At 40.9% G+C, this 20,195-nt stretch overlaps 1 protein-coding gene across 8 annotated transcripts in view; it reads right to left on the bottom strand.

Moving 5' to 3' along the window:
- Positions 1 to 19,989, bottom strand: part of MARCHF3 (membrane associated ring-CH-type finger 3) — a 172,436-nt gene extending 152,447 nt beyond the window's left edge. For 4 of the 8 annotated variants that reach the window (XM_042455942.1, XM_042455939.1, XM_042455941.1 and 1 more), the window contains exon 1: positions 19,743 to 19,944. The gene's annotated coding sequence lies outside the window, so the exon portion shown is untranslated. Of the gene's footprint in view, positions 1 to 18,530; positions 18,648 to 19,742 lie in introns of all 8 variants that reach the window. The other 4 variants (XM_042455935.1, XM_042455936.1, XM_042455937.1 and 1 more) reach the window with 3 other exon arrangements.
- Between the last annotated feature and the right edge of the window lie 206 nt (positions 19,990 to 20,195).

The raw sequence follows: 20,195 nt of genomic DNA, 5'->3' as shown, positions 1-20,195 counted from the left end.
AAAGGGATCAGACAAGGCTGCATACTATCACCCTATTTATTCAATCTGTATGCAGAAAATATTGTATTAGAGCAGACTTATACTCAGAGGCAGCAGGAGTGAAGATAGGAGGAAGGAACATTAACAACCTCAGATATGCAATGACATAATACTACTAGCTAAAAAAAAGACTTGGAACAATTACTGCAGAAGGTCAAGGAGGAAAGTGCCAAGATTGGATGAATGCTGCATATTAAAAAAAAATCCCAAAAATAACGACCATGGAAAATCTACAAGAATTCATCCCAGACAATACGATAATTGAAACAGTTAAAGAGTTCCCATATCTTGGTTCAGATATTGATCAGAACAGGGACTGTAGTCAATAAATCAGAAGAGGACTATAGGGCTCAACAGACAGGAAGAAAGGGCCGCAGCAACCAAATGGTTCCAGGAGCCCCAAAAAGAACTCCTGGCGGGTTCTTTTTAGGGTGCACATGAGGTGCTATTGGTCCCCTTGCACATGCTGATGAAGTCCATGCGGTGCTGTCTGGATGCTGCATCACGCGTACGTCATCATGGCAGTCCCCATGTGGATGGAGGTGAGCCATGATGGCGCCCGCAGTGCGTGGTAGGGCTCGGAAGCGTGTGGATGCTCTGCTCTCCCGAGCTGTAAAATCAGCCCAGGCCGGCGCAAGGCGCCAGTCTGTGCCAGGCCTAAGTCTGGGAAGGGCAGCTATAAAAGAAATGGACAGGATCATAACGTGTAAAGACATAAGCCAACAGGAAGAAAACAAAGAAATTTAAGAGGTAATACTGGAGAAAAGTACTGAGAATACTGTGGACGGCCAAGAAGACAAACAAATGAGTGCTAGAACAGATCAAGCCTGAAATATCCCTACAAGCCAGGATGACTAAACTGAGGCTGTTGTACTTTGGTAACATCACGAGGAAAAATGAATCATTAGAAAAGGCAAGGATGTCAGGAAAAGTGGAAGGCAGTAGAAAGAGGGGAAATCCATATGCCAGATTCAATCAGGGAGGACACAGGCCTGGGAGGCTGAGGTCTCAGAGAGGTCTCATCCATAGGGTTGCTCTGAATCTAAGTAGATTCAAGGGCAGTTAACAACAACAACTTAATGCATAAATTTAATATGTTTCTTCTATAAAGAGTTTTTCTGTCACTGGGGGAAAGTCTTGAGGTCAGAAAGCAATTATTTCTTTCTTCTCTACAGCCTCTCTATTCACACCCAAATCATGTAGGAGCCTCATGGCTTTTCCATAGATGCTATCCACACAATAGGAACAATTTGGATCAGGGAAATAATGAAATGGAAAACAGGTGACACAACAATTCCTTTTCTCTCCCCACTATCCAATTGCTTCTTCAATCCCAACTGTAGTTCTGGAGACATCTTTTCCTGAAAGGGTCACTGACCAAGACTGTTCCTCAAGGCATAACTCTTAATGGGAAGACATTCTGATCTGCTCTGTCAATGACACTCTCTTCCCTGAGGCACTGCCTATATAGCTTTGCAAATTCTGGTATACACTTTATAGCACAGATCTCATTAACAGAACCTAATATAAAAGGTAAAAAGGGTAATAATAATAATAATAACAACAACAACAACAACAATGAAATGGCCCTAGGAGCCAGATTGTACTCTGAGTCAACAATGCACCATGAACATAGAAATCCAACATGCATATGACATTCCCATGAAATATCAGTAAATTCTCTTTCTGCTCCAGGTGCAAAGGCACAAAAGGATGCATGTACAGGTCTACCCTTTCAGAAATTAATGACCCCAAAACCCAGAGGCAGGAGGTTGTACATGAACACTGCAATGGACAGAGCATATGACAATATTGCCCAACTCAGGAATGCTGCTGTAGAGGGGGAAATGGGTGGGACGGAAAGCAAAACTGCATCCACTGATATCACACTTGTAGCTCCCCTACCACACATCCCATCCATGCACTGGTAGGAAAAATGTTTATAGAAGGCAGCCAGGTGTACATGAATTGCAACACACCCATTACATAGAAACAGGGTTACACATAGTTGGGAGAGCCTACACAGGTTTATCAGGCTGTCCTCTACAGATGCTTCCCTAATGCTGGTCAGAAACCTGTGGCCTTTCAGATGATGTTCAGATCCTTCAATACTGGCCTGAACTGGTTGATGGGAACTGGAATCTAATGGAATCTGGTATGCCACATGTTCCTAGCCATATCCCAGTGCATATATGGGGGTTGTCATGATCCAGGGGTAAGATCTTGCCTCCCCCCCACTTGGTTCTTACTTATATGAATGAAAGCTCAAACAGCATTTCTGAGCAATTCCAACACAAGATATGATTATAAAGTCACATCTTTTCTCTAATCGTTTATAAATTTTATTGTAGTTGTATTTCCTTTGTTAATTGTTGCCCAACACTTGATTCACCATGCACTGGTTCTCCAATATTTCTTGACTTTGAGTTAAGAAATGGGAAGGAAACAGTTGTAATGTAACAGGAAATGGAAACTGTTCCCTTAGCCTGGGACCTGGCTGTTTGCTAAGATTAGTACAGGACATTTATATAACGGATTGTTAATCCTGTATAACTATAGTGATCTTTGCCATTTGCTTACTATTTTGGAAAAACTTTTCTTCCAGCTTCCAAATTAAATTTCCATTCCTTTTAAATTCAAGTAGTTTCAATAGCAGCCAAGAAGACAGTCTTGGCTAACAAAATACTTTTGTGCACATACCCCCTTCAGTGAAAGGCAGAATAGAATTCAGATGAACCATTTGCATGTCTGGAGCCAGCATGGTGTAGTGGCTTGAGCACTGGAGCACGATTTTGGAGACCAGGATTCAAATCCCTGTTCAGCCATGGAAATCCACTTGATGACCTTGGGCAAATCACACTCTCTCAGCCTCAAAGGAAGGCAAAGACAAACCCGCTCTGAACAAACATCACCAAGAAAATCCCATGACAGGTTCACCTTATGATTATTAGAAGTTGGAAATCACTTGAAGGCACATAACAATTTTCATGTCTAAAGCAGCATATATAAACAGGGGTCTGGAGGATGCAGGATCTAAACCCTTGCAATACTTGAATGAAAAATGAAATCTCACTGGGGACACAGCAATTTACTGGAAAGGCAAACTAGTGGAAGACAGGAGGCAAGAGAGCCTGATATATGCAGGACAAGTTGGTCTTTCAGTTATCCACTGGATGGACTTCGTAGGAAATAATGGGAGAAAGGCCTGCTTTACTATAAGATAAATACATCCCTGCTTCATCTTTTGGCTGTCTTCTTAGCTTTAAAATATAATTAAAATGATTTGCTTATTGCTCAAGGTCTCCTGTTGCTGTTGCAATACAAAATAGCAAACATCAATTCTCCCAAGAGGAGATTTGAGTGATACGAGAAAACAAAAATCTCTAGGATCAGTAAACACAATTACTGTATATGAAATTGTGTATTTTAAAACTTGTACAGGATAGCTAATATAATTTATACTAAGACACAAAATTGCCTTTTTAAGGGCATATTCATTTTCTTTTCAAAGTGTTTTTTTTAAATGCCCCAGAGTTTGGTAGAAATTATAATTATGGCAGAACCTTTACACCTTGTTTCCCAAGAGATGTCATTTTTCCCCATCTGTCCTTCCATGGCCCACTTATGATAGTGTTTCCTCTTTACCTTTAAGCCACTAGACATGTTTTCACATTATCTTTGTATTCTTTTATACAAGCCTTTCAAATTGACTTTTACTTATGATGACCCTATCACAAGGTTTTCTCAGCAGGATTTCTTCAAAGATAATGTCTCATTGCCTTCCTCTAAGGTTGAGAGAATTTGACTTGCTCAAGGTTACCCATGGTGTTTCCATGACTGAGCAGGGATTTGAATTCTTGGGCACGAACAGACAGGCCAAAATAAAGCTGCTTCAGGTCTCTTTGGAGGTATGCTCTTTAAATGATGCATGTGTCCTAAGAGGTTGGACACCATGCCAAAGCCATGCTCCAGCCCTAAGGACTGGAGCGCAGCTTTGGCACAACTTTAGGCCTCTTAAGATGCATGTGTCATTTAAAGTGCATACCTCCAAAGAGTCCCGAATCAGCTTTATTTTGGCCTGTCTGTCTGGGCCCCTTGTCTCCCAGAGTCTTAGTCCAACACTCCAACACTACACAACACTGGCTCTATATTTCTGAGCACTATTATAAAGAATTGGGTTCCATCTTAATAAGAATTCACAATGTATGCACAGAAATGTACCTTCAAGCCAGATCACCAAGTTATGGGTAGGAGTTACTTAGCAGTGAGGTGAACCAAATCCTGAAAACGCTCAGAGGTACGTAACCACCATAAATCCACAAGATAGATTTAACAAGATGCTCTCCTCTTAGCCTTATTCTCAGATCTTAGTATGGGGGATAATAATTACAGTTTCCTTACAGTGTTATTGTAAGGAGTACAAATAGATAGTGTTTGTGGAACACTCCCAACACTCAACCACTATAAAAATGTTAATAACTATACAGTATTAGCATAAGGCCTCCTTTGGTGAAGGATGGCTTAACTTCACCCTGCATCCAATAGAGAGATTATGTACAGTGCTTTCAAGAGTTCAAAGGATCTCATATGCATTATCTAGTTGTATTTCTTACATCCGAACAGTACAGGCTAAAGCAGAAATAGTGGTCTGCTTGTCCAAGTTGGGAGCCAGATGAAATTATTAATCTGAGGTTTTTTTAATTTTATCTACCAAACATTACTTGAAAGCTGATTATTATTTACAAGTGACAAAAAAAGTCTAGTAAAAGAATACTACTTCCCCAAGCTACAAAGGAGATTGTCTGTTAATGGTGGCTGTATAATGAATAGTGGTTATTACTCAAGCAAGCAGAAGGACATGATGATAATAATCCTGAAATGTGCACAAAAATCTTTTGGACACAGCTTTTATTCCTTACATGGGTGATCAAATAAGGTTCTCATTTAATTTCAAGATTTCTAACATAGCACTTGTGAAGCGTAAATGTGTGTTTTGTCTATAGATGTAGACAATTCTGAATAATAATGAGAGTTTATATTTCCAAGAATTAGGTAACCAGCCATTATTTGCCTATCTTTTTTCTTAATAGTCCTTGAGAGGTACCCAGGATAGGGTTCTCAGATTTCCGATCCTGGCCCCGAATCTCTAGTTTTTGTGGGTTACCTCCAGATGGGGTGCCAATTCTTCACTTTTGGTGGCCTCAGTTCCAGTCAAGAAGAAGGGATAGTGAGCAAATCTCCAGCTCATCTATTAAAGGAGAGATTTGCTACAGTTTGCAAGGCTTAATTGATTTCTTGCTGCAGCCTCTAAGGACTCTCCAGACAATCCCTTTATTTACCTAACTAGCTTCTTCCTTCCTAGACACTGTAATGCCAGGGCTCACCCTCTAGTCTTCCTTGCATCCACCTTTTGGCTAGAAGTAAGTCAGAAGAAATAATCATCTTGTTTCACCTTCATCTGGAAACAGCCCTTTTAGCTAAGATTTCTGTTTTAATTTCCAAATAGTAAATTACATTTTCTCTGTGTGTGTATTTGAATGACAAACTGTGAGTAAATATTTGTCCTGAAAAATACCAAAATCAAGGCCCAGTAAATGCAAATGAAAGCCTCCCAGGGTGAGGGGTTATCCAGAAGACAATGGATCATTAATTAAATAGACATCCTGAGGCCTTGCCATCGCAACAACAGAACAATACACAGATTAACATGCAAATCGCTTCCTCTCAACCGACAGTATATATACCCCACTCTCTTCCATGCCAGCACTCTCTGAAGATGCCAGCCACAGCTGCTGACGAAACTTCAGGAATAAACTCTTCTAGAACACAGCCTAACAGCCCCCCCAAAACCCACAAAAAACTATGTGAGTAAATGTGGTTGGTAGTTAATGCATCACCAAGAGCTGTCCCTAGCTTTCAGGTTTGGCAACTTTATCACAGCATGCAACCTGAAACCATCTCAGTACCAGGTTGCACCTAATTTAATGGTCAGAAGTCCATTAACATTTTAAATGCAGACTCCGCTCCTTGGACATCAACTACATCAATCACCTAGAGAGGTGATGGGGTCTTTCTCTCTGAACATCTTCATAAAAAGGCTGGATAGCTACTTGCTGGGAATGCTCCAGCTGGAGTTCCTGCACTGAATGGATAAGTTAGACTCAGTGGCCTATGAGACCCCTTCCAACTCTTATGATGCTACTTTCTAACTCCCAACACCCCATCCACCACACAGACACACATTCACTACTTGTCTGGTGGAAAGTTCTGGAAAACTCAGTGCCTGCACAATATTTTTTTTTTACCTTGAGTTGGCCTAACAAAGGTAATGAAAGGTTCTTGAAAACGTTGCAAAAAGGAAGTTAACATAATTCAGGATAGGAAGCCTATTTGTTCACATATGAAACTGGGTGGGCATTCCAGTGCTTTTTAAAGAGGGCTTTAACCCAAATCCAAAGCCCATTCTTTTCAGCAGCTAAATATTGCATGCAGTGGGAGGATAGATAAGATATACATACTTCAGGAATGCAAACTTGGTAAGTCACAATTTAAAATCAGCAATACTGTTTGAGCATTACTCAAGACATTTACTAACAACTGATAATTAAGTAAAAAAGAAACACAACTGTGATATTTTAGTGGTCCAATAATATTACCCAACCATGTTCTTGATAACAATGGTATAATTTCACTAATTATAAAAAATTAAAATAAAATATTAATATTTGTATAAACCAAGAAGGTGATATTGTGGTAGGTGTCTAAAGAACACTCCAGCCATTTGGTATATATTATGAAATGCAGCTAAGTCTATATAATACTTCTTTAAACTATCTGTCCTTAGACTTTGATGGACAAGTATAATGGATTCCTTTCACATGTCACAATAAGTCATAATTTATTTTAGCCCATGGTTTGTCTTCTGTCTTGTTGGCATGTTTTTCTCCTGTCCAATTTGTCTGCTGCTGTTCCAGGGTGAGAAGTTAGGGAAACAAGCCAAGGGACAAGCCACAGTTGGAGTTACTAATAATGTCACAAGCCATGATTTAAACAAGACAAGAGTTCAAAAATCTAGATAGAATAAATAAATCATTTTGTTATTTATGGCTCATTAACAAACCAGAGGTCTCATTCACAGGGTTGCCATGAATCGAGTTTGACTTGAGGGTGGTTAACAACAAATAACAAACCATGGTTTGTTAGTAGAGGGAGGTCCACACAGCAGAATAAGACAGATTTTAGAAACTCACTATGTGACATTTTGAGATGCAAATGTAGTCAGTGAACATGGGGTTTTTTTTAATATCCACAGTTTGTCAGGACAGAACTGTGATAACTTACATATATATGACGACATCTGTATCCACAGAGGATACATTTCCAGCTGTATCGTGGAAATGTGAAACTGTGAATATCATCACATCCTATTGAAATTAATTACTGTTATTTCCATCAGAAGTTACAGTTGCACCAGCGGACCTAGAGAGTTCTAGAAAACACCCCTCTAGGCATTTCTAGGTCCTCATACATGAATCTATGATCAATTTCTGCAGAGTCATAGTGGAAGATCTAAAAAAGCTCAGAGAGAACATTTTTTTACCAATGCAGGTAAGTAAAACCTTAGGTCCTAGTCCCTTGGATATGGGGGTGGTACTGTATAATCATGAACACTTAAAATACTGCTTTGGAGTTATTAACTCTAATACCATAGACACATGGGATGTGGTGGCTTAGTGGCTAAGATGCCAATTCTGATAATCGGAAGATTGGCAGTTCAAGGCCCAAGTGCTTCAGGATGGGGTGAGCTCCTGTCACTAGTACCAGCTTCTGCCAACCTAGCAATTTGAAAACACGAAATTGCAATTAGATAAATAGGTACCACTTTGGTGGGAAGGTAATAGCCTTTGGTGCAGTCATGCTAGCCACATGACCACTGGAGTAGTCTTAGGACAGTGGCTCTTTGGCTTAGTCAGTTATGACTAGATATTCATGTCAAGGGCTACCTTTACCTTTACCATAGACATATCTTGTCTGTACTGGCAAAGATACCTAGGAGGTTGTCAATATATCCTTTATCAGGATGCTGTGTTATTAATTCTGCTATGTAAAAACATTTGATCAGGTTAAAGTGCTAAAATCACCAAATAACAAATTAAATTCTGAATCAATTAGATGGTTTTGAAACATACATATGTAATTATATGGAATGTTGACTTGTAAGATTTTGTGTGTGTGTGTCTGTATTCAGCCCAAATCTAAGTAGATATTATCATATATCAGCTGCAGATTCTTGAGTTTGTTTATTTCCGAGAGTAACACTGCATAACATTACAATGTGCACTACTTATTTAGCACTTTACTTGCTGAAGCTGCAGTTTTTAAAAACAGGTCAGTATTAGCCAAGGTGCAAGTTTAAACGTATTTGTTAAAGATGGGGAAACTATTCAACTTTGATTAGAGAGACCCTGTTATTTGCAGCACTGCCATAAAGCCATGGGTTTCCAGTGAATTGATTTGGGAATCCATTGCTGTGCCCTCACTTTGAACATGCTTCACTTGGCATAAGATTATTCAAGGTCAGCATTACAGCCACACCATTTCTATGTCAGATGACAGATGAGGCTGATGGCTTCTGCCTCAGCTGTCACCAGAGCACCCATGAAGAACTAGCATGCAGCTAGCATTCTCCTCTAGAGGCCCAGTTCTATTTGTTTAGAGAAATGTAACAGCACTGGTCAAATCCATCTGTGCTGCCTTCAGATAATGGAGAATAGTAAAGGTTACTGTATATACTCATGTATAAGTTTAGAAATTTAGGTCAAAAATTGACCCCAAAAAAACTGAGTTGACTTATCCATGGGTCAAAGTATCTTAACTCTTATTTAAAAGAAGGAAACATCTCCTGTTGAAAAGCAAGAGTATAATATGGGAAGCACTGACCCCTTTTACTCTCTCATCCATCTAGTCTTAAGAGCAAGTGTAAAGAATTATGTCTGCTGGAATTTTGTAAGTTCATTGACACTGTTTTGCCTTGCTTCATCCTTTAGATCAGTGATGTCCAAACTCTGGCCCTCCAGGTATTTTGGACTTCAGTTCCCACAAGTCTCAGACACCTTGGCCAATAGTCTGGGATCCTTTGCTATGTGTCCCTAAATTTTACCCTCGGCTTATCCACGGGTCATAGCAAAAGCCATAATTTTGGCCCCACAATTTGCCCTCGACTTATACATGAGGTCGATTTATAGTCAAGTATATACGGTAAGCTCTGAAGGCAGCTATCCCTCATTCATCTTTGTCATAAACCCACTAGGTGGCCTTTAGCAAACTCTCTCTCAGCTTCACGATACAGCCAAGATTTTTTTTAAAGGTAGGTCAATAATAAAGTGTTTTGGTACAAATCATGACTGAGGGGTGTTTTTTTTGTGTGTGTGTGTGTGTATGTGTGCCTTCATGTTGATTGTCAATGTATGCAGACCCCCTGAGTTTCACAAGAGGTGGTTTAGCCAGTTCCTTCCTCTGAAATATAGCTTCCAGCAGCTGCTACTCACTGGTTGTCTCCCATCCAAGTGCTAACCAGGGCTGACCCTGCTTAGCTTGCTAGATCTGATGGAATCTTGTGCCTTTGGAGTATTTAGGCTTCTATACAACCATTCAAAACTATTTTCACACTCTCTCATGTAGAAGATTAGCAATTATTTTTCCCAGTATGCTGGGACCGGAATCATATTTTTGCCCATTAGCTTCAACACTTTCTTTCCATTCTTTCTATTCTAAACTTACCATACACCAGTAACCCAATGTCTCAGGGATCATTACCAGTCCAGGGATCAGCACTATGAGTAGCACTGATCTCAAGTCACCTGTGAAATTTCTCCTCTTCTACGTATTTACTTTTTATTTTGCAGAAGAGCTGTTTTTTTCCTTTGTATACACCCACTTCATAGTAAGGAATGAATGTCAAGTGTTTTGAAAGACATTATTTATTATGAGGATAAGATGGGCACAAACTACATAAGAACCTTGCCAAATGTATTTGGCTTACATCAGTGTAAGCAGAATTAAGTCATAGGCTTCAAGACAAAACAGAGACAAGAAATTATGTGTGTGGCACAGCCACCCAGTATGAAAAGCTGTAGCATGGGAACAACTCATGTTATGCTTCAACTGGTTGCAACCATTAATAAAATATGGACCTATTTATTGCATCATTCTGTTTTTGTCTATCTCATTCCTGTATCAGTTATTTAGCTTAATAACACTGAAAACCTTCCCACTGGCAAGAAAGACAGACAGAGGAGTGTTGTGCTGAGATGGCAGGCAGGTTTGGGACATAGAATTCAGAGGCAGAAAGTACAAGGTGTAGACCCAACAATCATACATATTATTTAAAGATCATATTTCTTCTATCACCTGCTCTGGAAAATCTGTATGAATATATGCTCCTAATCCAGGCACAGGGAACACATGACCTTCCAGATGTTGTTGCCTACAACTCCCATCAATGATAGGTAGCATAGCCAATAGTGAGGAATGATGGGAACTGCAATCCAACAACATCTGGAGAGCACAGGTTTCCTATTCCTGGCTTATCTCCATTCTGGAGCACTTCTCATAGAATCACAGAATAGGAAGAGACCACAAGGGCCATCCAGTTCAATCCCTTCCCATGGAGGACTGCACAATCAAAGCACTCCTGATAGATCGCCATCCAGCCTCTCTTTAAAAACCTCCAAGGAGACTCCACCATCCTGCAAGGCAGCATGTTCAACTGTCAAACAGCTCTTACTGTCATGAAGTTCTTCCTGTTGTTTAGGTAAAATCTCTTTTTCAATAGCTTGAATCCATTGCTCCATGTCCTAGTCTCTGAAGCAGCAGTAACGAAGCTTGCCCCATCCTCAATATGACATACCTTCAAATATTTAAACAGAGCTATCATGTCACCTCTTAACCTCCTCCTCTCTAGGCCAAAGAGCTTCCTAAGCCACTCCTCATAGGGCATAGTTTCCAGACTTTTCACCATTTTAGTCACCCTCCTATCAACATGCTCCAGCTTGTCCATATCCTTGTTGGCCAGAAAAAAAGACAATATTCCAGGTGAGATCAGATGAAAACAAAATAGAATGGTACTATTACTCCCCTTAATCTAGACCAGTGACCCCAACTTTTGGTTGGGCACTGCCCCCTTTTCTCTTGAGTGAGAACCCTAGCTCTCCCCCACCCCAACTGTTATTTCTTGATATCAGATCTATTGTTCATGCAGCAGCCAGCCAGCCAACGACATCTGCCTCAGCCATACCCAGCCTCTTCCTCCTTTGCCTCCACCTCACTAGGTAAATACAGCATTGGCAGTGGCCCAGATCTGCTCCTCTCACTCACCTGCACCAGCCTTACAGCAAAAGGAAGGCTTGGTGACTGGATGCTAGGTTGCTGCTCCCAGGGTGATTGGGTGAAAAGGGAACAGCAATAGAGTTGCCAATTGAGCAGTGACCAGAAGCTTCTTCTTTGTGTTGGCCTTGTGACAAAGGCCAACAGGCTTCTCAGATTATTTTTCATCCAGTTACCTTGAGAGCACCAACTGAGCAGCCTCTGAGCAGCAACAGAAAAGGCTCTCACCTGTGCAGGCCTTGTAGCAATGGCTGGCACAGGCAAGAGGCTTCTCATTTGCTGTGTGACAAGCTGCTCAGTTGCTGCTCTCAAAGTGACGGGGTGCAAAGAGGGAACCTTCTCCCCGGTTATGAAGGACTCTCAATCCAAGACAGGTGGAGAACTCTTTCGAAGAATCAACCCCAGCCTGTCTGACAAAAGAAAGCAGCAACAGTAACAACAACAGCAGAACTCCAACATGCCAGCCAAGCCCTGGCAAAGCTCACAAAGCTTAAGCAGAGCTCCTGTTCTCCAGTAATTCTCAGAAATTATTGCCAGTGGTTCTGCGATTACTTCTGCCAGTTCTTTCAACACCCTTTGATGTAGTTCCTCTGGCCTTGGAGACTTGAATTTGTTTAGAGTAGCCTTTGTTTTATCTGGAAGTGTCAAGATCATAAAAAGAACAGAGACATGGCTTCTCTGCCTCCTCCAAGGTGTAACAAAGCTGATGCCATCCCCGGCTGTGATGTAAAGTGTTGCTAACTAGGGACAGATTTAATTTTTTACTATTCACCATTATACTCAGTAATTCATCTCGTACCTTCACATTATTTTAGGCATTATTAATATAGTCATCTCTTTCCAACCGTGGGCTTGCCATCCATGGATTGGAGCATCCGTGGTTGGCCCCACCCCATTCTTCCCGATGGCAGTGTGTATATTCATCCATGGGAGTGTGGGTGTGCATGCAGCATACCACCATTAGGAAGAACAGGACTTGAAGTCCCACATTTTTTGCCATTCATGGAGAGGGGCAGGCAGAATGGAACCCCTGCAGATATAAAGGGCCAATTGTATTATAATAGCACTTCAATATACTAAATAAACAACAGCACAGTAATGTAACAGAATGTAAATATAACGGTCATTACAACCATGGCTATTACACTCACTTGGCACAGCAGTTATCAAATGAATACACCACTGCCAGCCATGGCTGGAATGACCATATCTGGAAAGGTACTACATTTGAGACCAAAGCTTGGAAAATTACTTTTAGGGCTACAGCTCTCAGAACCCCCAGACCAGACAGGCATGTCCAAGCTCTGATTACTAGCTTAGATGGGCCATTGCACCAACTTATGAAAGAGCTGTTCTTCATCAAGATAGGCCATCAGTCACACTTTGAAACATTCAGCAGCTTAGCTGTCAAAAGTCGCCCAAAATTAAACACTTACAATTTAAGAAGGATGTGTACTCATGCTTCCGAAGGACATATTTCTCATTTATTCAGAGGAAGCCATAGGAAGCTCTTGCCAGCAGTGCCTTTTAATCCACCATTATGGCTCTTTATAAATGTGTATGTGTGAATCAGCACCTACTAATAGGCATTTAGGGCTCAGCAGAGAATCAAACAATGCTGCAAGATATAGATCAGGTTTAGTTATTCAAAGAATTGCCATCTTGAGGATTGGGTTCATTATGATAGTTTATGTCCTGACAGGTGTTAAAAAGGAACTGTTGCTGAAACTGAGCTAAATTGACATCAACCTTGTTTTTGGCAATACATCACTTTCAGGTTTAAAAATCAAAAGTGGAAAGTTTTGCAACAGCTCTTCTCAATAACCATTTCAAAATAAGTTCCAATGAAATTAGATGCATGGGTACAAGGTATCTTGCTCTCAAAGTGCAGGATAAATGGACCCACCACTACCTTTTCCTCCAAGCCGATCTTAGAATAAATTCTTAATCTGGGATCCAAGTGCTGTATGGATAGATTTCGGGGGGGGGGGTCTGTGAACATGTATGGGGAAAAAGTACATCCTTTTCTCCCCATTAATCTCTGCAGCTGAAATTTGGCATGCATGCACTTAGAAACACTATTTTGAGAAGGGGTCCACAGGCTTTGCCAGATTAACAAATGGGTCCATGGCACAAAATAATTAAGAACACCTGTTTAAGAAGGTGTGGTTTTTATCTATAGACTATCTTGCAATCTACTCTGAAAAACAGTCTTCTAATCCATTCACTGTAATGTCCAGTGTGCTAATGTAAACACACTGCACTAAAAATAAGCATTACCAGCCTAATGCTGGTAGAATAATAAATGGCACACCCCTGACCAACCCATGTCAAGGTGCAATTTACCTGTGAAAAATAGTCCTTTATATTTATATTGTTAAAATAAGCAAAAAAATCCAAACCTCCCATCCTGGCAGTAAAAATATAACTAGAACAAATTAAGTAGCTAACAAATTACCCATTTTTGTGATGTTCTAAACCCACTGCCTGAGCCAAGTGTCTTATGGTAGTGCCAACAGCAAGATCTCAGGGTCCTGTACTGGGACATAAATGTCACAAAATACCATCTTCCATCTGCTCCTAAATAGTTCCAAAGCCAAATAAAGCATTTCAGCCTGACTTCAGAGCAATTGCTTTGGACATGGCACAGAAATAAGCTAGGAATCAAGTCTGCATCACATCATGTCACATGCCACCCTTGAATACTCAGAGCTTCTTCAAATGCTGCAATTTTCCCCAGAAGGTTTTACAGCTGAAATGGAATTAACCAAGTTACAGTGTCTCAGCATGCACTTCCAGATCTGTTTCCCATATCTTAAAACAGGTAAATGCAATTGCTGGAAAATTATTTTTCCTCCAGCAAATGAAATTACTGCATCTGTTTTACTATAAGGACAGCTTTTTAATAATAATAATAATAATAATAATAATAGAGAAGCGGTCAACACACCCATTTTTGACAACAGATCACCCAGAAGCATCAAATGGAAATCACGAATTAGGAGAAGGAGGGAGGTCTGGGGTCATTTCAAGTTAATCTTTGAAGAACCTTGAAGCCATATTTATCCATACAGTTGGCCCTCCTTATACATGATTTTTTATACATGGATTCAAGCATCCACGGTTTGAAAATATCCAAAAAAAGTATAAATTTCAAGTATCAAACCTTGATTTTTCCATTTTATATAAGGAACATTATTTTGCTATGCCACTGTATTTAATGGGACTTGAGCATACACTGATTTTTGTTCTTCATGGGGGTTCCTGGAACCCAGCAGACAACAAGGGTCCACTGTATTTAACAGCATAGAGGCTTGATACCACTTAACGCTTTCCATCCTACTGAATCTTTGGGTCTCTGCTGGCTGAGGTATTTGGAATTCTCTGCTAGGGAGTTCTAGTCACTCATCAGAACTACAGCATAATTTTTACACTAGTGTAGTGACCTAATGGGATTCCAGCCATGATTTTTTTTCACATGTGTTCTTAATAGTTTAAAATTTATGTTTTAATTAGATTGTTAAAGGTATATATATAAAGCGTGGCATAGTGGTTTGACTGTTGGATTACAACTCTGGAGATAAGGTTTTGATTTCCCAGTTGGATATGATACCTACTGGGTAATCTTGGGCAAGTCACATGCTCTCGGCCTCAGGAGAAGGCAATGGCAAACCTCCTCTGAACAAATCTTGCCATGAACCCCTTGATAGCTTCCCCTTAGCATTGCCATGTTAGAAATGTCTTGAAAGCACACCAACAACAACAACAACAACAACACACACACACACACACACACACTATGGATTGTTCCAAATCTTTTGTTTTATCCTACAGTGTAAGACACTTTGGGTCCCATATTGGGAAAAAGCAGGACATAAATCAATCAAGAAGTAATCTACTGCACAAAAAAATGCACAGTTCCACTCCACACAAAAAGTGGGGAAAGTGCAGCTTGTGGACTTCATCTTGACCCTCCCCAGGGGGGTTAACAGTTTGGACAAAATCAGCTCAAAATGCCATTAAATGCAACAATTTTGCCCCTGGAACCCATGCCCCAGGTCTTCACAATGCACAGATTCCTGATAATGTCCCTCTCCCATCATGCTTTTAACTCTATTGTAACTTTCATTATACAGTGGACCCTTGTTATATGCTGGAGTTTGGTTCCAAGTTCCCCCATGGATAACAAAATCCGTGGATGCTCAAGTCCCATTAAATATGACATAGCAAAATGGTGTCCCTTATAAAAAATGGAAAATCAAAGTTTGATATTTGAAAGTTATACTTTTCTGAACATTTTCAAACTGTGGATGCTTGAATCCGTGTATTAAAAAATTTTGTATAAGAAGGGCCAACTGTATTTTTAACTTTTGTACGCATTATATAATTATTAATTAGTAGGTTATTGGGTGCATTGCTTTTATCCTTTGTAAGCAGTCTTGGATCCTTGGCTGAGCAAAAAGTAGCAAATCAATCAATCAATAGTTGAAAACTGGACAAAAACAAAACCAGACGTAGCATGGCATCAGGTTCAGGAACATCCATGTGGCATCTGTGGGCACTGCAGGGGTGAAAAATGGTCCCAACTCCTTTCAGTTACACACTCCTGATCAATGTGAAAGTAAGGGTTATTGCTTTTGTAGCTAGCAATCGCACACAATCCCAACCAGAAAATTGAGTGGAATTTTCTCAATTGCATTTAGAATGATTTGAGTTTCTCATATTCCACTGGTAGGTCTGGCCTTACCATTAAGTAAAGAGAGGTAACTACCTCTGGCAGAAGATCCTGGGAAGCAACAGTAGCAACATATAACTGGCTGCAGTCAATTGTGGTCCTGAACGCCTCAGCTGCTTCCCTTTGCTGGAGGACAAATTTGCTTATGCCAGCTGTCCTGGGAGCCTTCTGGCCAACCCAGAAAGTGATGGAACAGAGGAGACATTGAGCCTCCATCATCAGGCTTCAAGTAAGCATTTCCTACCAGCCCAGTCAGCTTCTGTCCAAGAACTGGGAAGCCATGTTACCCTACAACTCAGGCAGCATAATGTCTTGGACAAAACTTGACCTTAGGTCATTTACTTAGCCCTACATGGTTTGGGTCCAGGGTATCTATGGGATCACCTCCAGTACACTCAGGTCCTCTGGGGGTTATTTACTTCAGCCAGTTAAGAATAGACTGACAGCTGTCACCTAGAGAACTTCTGCATCAGCCACCCCTGGAACTGTGGAATGACCTGTCAGGAGAGATTGGACATCGAAATATGCTCTCTCAATTTAAAAGAGTATTAAAGACCTATCTCTACCAGTAGGTCTACCGGGTCAACTTTAAACAGGGAACTTTAAATTAAGATAGTTTAACTTACGATGGGATGATTTTAATGCATCCTGTGCGTATGTGTTTTAACAGTGTTTTTGCAATGTTTTAAATGATTTTATGCATTTTAATCTGTTGTACCCCACCTCGAGCCTTGGAGAGAGGCAGGTAAGAAAAAAATATTAGTTTTCTCATTTAATCAGCACATTTACTGGGGAGTTTTCCCACTCAGGCTGCAAATCTTGGCATACTTACTTAAAAGGAAGCTCTACTGTAATCTACCAAACTTTTCAGTAAATGTGTTCAAGAAGATCCAGGATATCATTCCACTGAAGCAATGCTTCAGTGGAACAAGAAAGCAGCCAGTCTCACCCTCCTTGCAGTAGCAATCCTGCATGGGCTCAAACCCTGCTTTAGAGGCTGGAAACTCAGAGGAACACTATTAAGGGTTGCATAGAAGAAAAAGTCCTATTGTACCAGAGTGCAGCGCTGGATTGAGGCCAAGAAGACAAAGTGCCTGTGTTTCTAATTCTTCTGTAACACACACACACACACACACACTAAACCCCTCCTGCTGTAGACCCAACTTAGCTGTACAACTTCAGATTTACAGTTTGATTGGGGAAAACTCTGAGCAGCATTTCATTAATCAGACCCCGATTTGGTGGAGAAGATGATGCGTAAGCCTCCCATTAATTAGAGAACTCTTAATTGCCTCAGAGCCTCAAAAATAGCCTAAACAAACCAATCACTTACGGAAGCCTATCATTAAAATCAATTTGGCATGGACCCAAAAAGCCTCGATTTGGCCAGGATGCTGGCTCAATTCAGTTGCTTCAATCCAATGTTTCCAAGGCTGCATCTTAGGCTGCATCTAGAGTGCAGAAGTAATCCAGTTTGACACTGCTTTAACTGCCTTGACTCAATGCTGTGGAATTCTGGGAACCCCAGAGGTGGATGTGGGGCTGCCTTACGCCTGTCTTACATAATAATCCCCTGTTGCACATTTAAGGCTGCATCCACAGTGCAGAAATAATGAATTTTGATACCACTTTAACTGCCACTGTGCTATGGAATCCTGGGAATAGTTTGTGGTGAACTCGAGGTAATCCCCTGTTGTTCTGGGACATTTAAGGCTACATTCACAATGCAGAAATAATGAATTTTGACACCACTTTAACTGCCACTGTGCTATGGAATCCTGGGAACAGTTTGTGGTGGGCTCAAGGTGAAGTACAACATAGATTAAAACACAATTAACTACAGTTCCAAGAACTCCACAGCATTGAGCCAAGGCAGTTAAAGCGGTGTCAAACCAGATCATTTCTGCACTACAGATGCAGCCTTAAAACTCACTTAGAAACAAGTTCCTTTAGGGGGAATAAATAAAAATAACGCCAGTGATGTACTTTTGTGTGACTTTTAGCTATCTGCATGCAGGATTGGAGAGGCCTGAAAGCTCTTTCTTGTCTGGAGTGTGTTTTAACAGATGGGCCGGTGGCAAACTGTTGGGGGGCTATAAACCAGCCAGCCGTGTGGGGGATCTGCACCAAGCGCTGCTGTTGAACTGAAGGCTCGTAAAGTTCACGGACACAGGCAGACTCAGACTTGTATGCCTTGGCACAGAAGGGAAAACACACAGAGACTCGGATGCAATTGCACATCCCCCACCAACCAACCAGGAAAAAGTTCAAGACTTGGCATTCCTGTCTCGCACCCATTACAGCCCCTCATCTGGAAGAAACAAAGGAAGGAGAAACCCAACCAAAAAACAAATCAAAAACCCAGATCCACCTTATTTAGATTCCTCCAAGAAAGGAGCACATGGGGACCCAGAGGCACATGGTATTTATAGGTCTGACAGCGAACGAGAAATCATAAAAACCGCACAGGTAGGCTTGATGTCCACCACTGGGAATAGAAGAAGAAAAAGAAGTCAAAACATGCTATGGAAAGAAATGGAAGAAATTATGCCAGGCTATCTGTTTTTCTGTAAGAAAGACTATTCTGAGTTGTCATTATTTTGAGACAAGGAGGAGCCAAGATGGACTGGTCATTTAGACCCAGCTTTTGTTTGTGTTTGTTGACCACCCAATTGTTGCCATGGCATGTGTTATATTTATATGGACACCCTTTTAATGTGCAGCAGCTGAATGAGAGATTCAGGGTTTATTTAGAAGCTATGGTCTGCATTACACATCTGTCCAGCTGCATGTGCCTCTTGCTGCTTTAATGAAGGACTTTATTCCATGCTTGCCCAGGATATTTATTATAGGACAGCTTCTCTTATAGATAAATATACAGTATAGGATATATTGGAGAAGCCTCCCTCTCATAATGCCCTTTCAGCCACAGAAAAGGGACATTATTGGCAACCATGAAGGCTCTTTTCCAACACAAAAAAAGTTAGGAATCTCCTGGGATTCTGGCACATTTTATCACGCTTTGTCATCATAACCCACATCCTAAAAGCGAGCCTTTTCCTTACAAAGAACATTTTAAGCATTTTTTATTCTTTTTTCAACTTGATTTTTTTAGGACTGGATTTGTTTTAATTATTGTAGTAACTTAATTCTATTTATTAAATTATTTATTTTTATTTTATTATTTATTTATTATTGAATTGTTTATGATTTATTAAATTCTACACGCCTTAATAATACATACTATTTTTGTACTAACTGCGTGGTGTTATTCTTTTTTTCTTTTTTTAATGTTGTAAACAGCCCTGAGTCCCAACCTTGGGATATAAATAAATATAATAATAATAATAATAATAATAAAACTATTTTAACTACAATTTTATCTGACATATTATAACAACAACAACAAAAAAGATTCCAACTATACATGTCTGTTTAAAAGAGTTTAGGCTTTTGTTGCTGAACTCCCATTCCCAGATTGCACAGCCTGGAGCCATAGGCAGTTAAAGTGGTAAAACCGGATTATCCCTCCAGTGCAGATGCACCCAAAAAGTCCTCTCCTCTGCCCCAGTGAGGGACTCACCTTCCTTTGTGCACCTCTCCTCCTCCTTTCCTCTCCAAGAGTCCCACTCTTCTGCTTAAGGCTTAAGGTGCTGCCCTTCCCAGGGCTTTGGAGAGAAGCGAGAGCCCCATCGCTGCCCCAGACAGCCTAAGGAACAGCAGCAGCAAGAGCAGTGCCCTCTGCCTCTGGCCGCCTTCTGACAATCCTTCCCTGGAGCATCCAGTTTCCAGCCAGCAGAGCGGGAGGGGGCGGGGCCAGGGCTCTGGATTGGCAGCCGCCGCTTCCTTCTTCGGAGCCCAGCGCTCTGAAAGGGTCGGCTAAGCGGCCTAAAGGAGCTAGACTAGGACAAAGGGCGGGCGGCTGGGGGAGGGAAAGGGGGTCCCCTAGTGGCCAGAGGGCAGAAGCGCACCCGGGACATCATCCTGGGAGCTCAGAAGGAAAGGCAACCCCATCATCATCATCATCATCATCATC

This window comes from Sceloporus undulatus, chromosome 2 (assembly GCF_019175285.1).
Source record: "Sceloporus undulatus isolate JIND9_A2432 ecotype Alabama chromosome 2, SceUnd_v1.1, whole genome shotgun sequence".
In the NCBI taxonomy this organism is placed as follows: domain Eukaryota; kingdom Metazoa; phylum Chordata; class Lepidosauria; order Squamata; family Phrynosomatidae; genus Sceloporus; species Sceloporus undulatus.
Note: the sequence above shows the minus strand (reverse complement) of the source record. Positions and strands in the feature narration are given on the sequence as shown.